Consider the following 563-nt stretch of genomic DNA (forward strand, 5'->3'; position numbering starts at 1 on the left):
CACACACACATACACACACACACACATACACACACACATATATATATATACACATATATATAAAAGCATGCGCAGGCTGGCATGCTCAGCTGCCACACCACAAAATGAAGAGCATCTTGATCTGCTCATTCATGTGAATCAAAATATTATGACCAGAGAACTTGTACAGAGCTGAACATGAGCTTCAGTGCATTGGAAACAGTGGTGGCAACATTGGAATATTGCAGAGTTTGTGCCAAGTGGGTCCCCCAGATGCTCATGTAGGAAAAGAAAAAAACACCATATGCAAGTTTGTCAGGACCTATTGAACCAATAGGCTAAAGGTGACTGTTTTCTAGATCACACCATTACTGGTGATGAGATGTCTGGCCACCACTATGAGCTGGAATCAAAATTGCAGCCCATGGAGTGGTGACATGTGAATTCCTCATTGAACAAAGAAGTTCAAGATGTACTATGATGTGCTCTGTCTTTTGGGATGAGAAAGAGGTGATCTTTCCAGACTTCCTGGAACCTGGACAGACTGTCAACTGTGACCTCGACATCACGGTGCTGACTAAGCT

Source organism: Meleagris gallopavo, unplaced genomic scaffold (genome assembly GCF_000146605.3).
Source record: "Meleagris gallopavo isolate NT-WF06-2002-E0010 breed Aviagen turkey brand Nicholas breeding stock unplaced genomic scaffold, Turkey_5.1 ChrUn_random_7180001950212, whole genome shotgun sequence".
Taxonomy (NCBI): domain Eukaryota; kingdom Metazoa; phylum Chordata; class Aves; order Galliformes; family Phasianidae; genus Meleagris; species Meleagris gallopavo.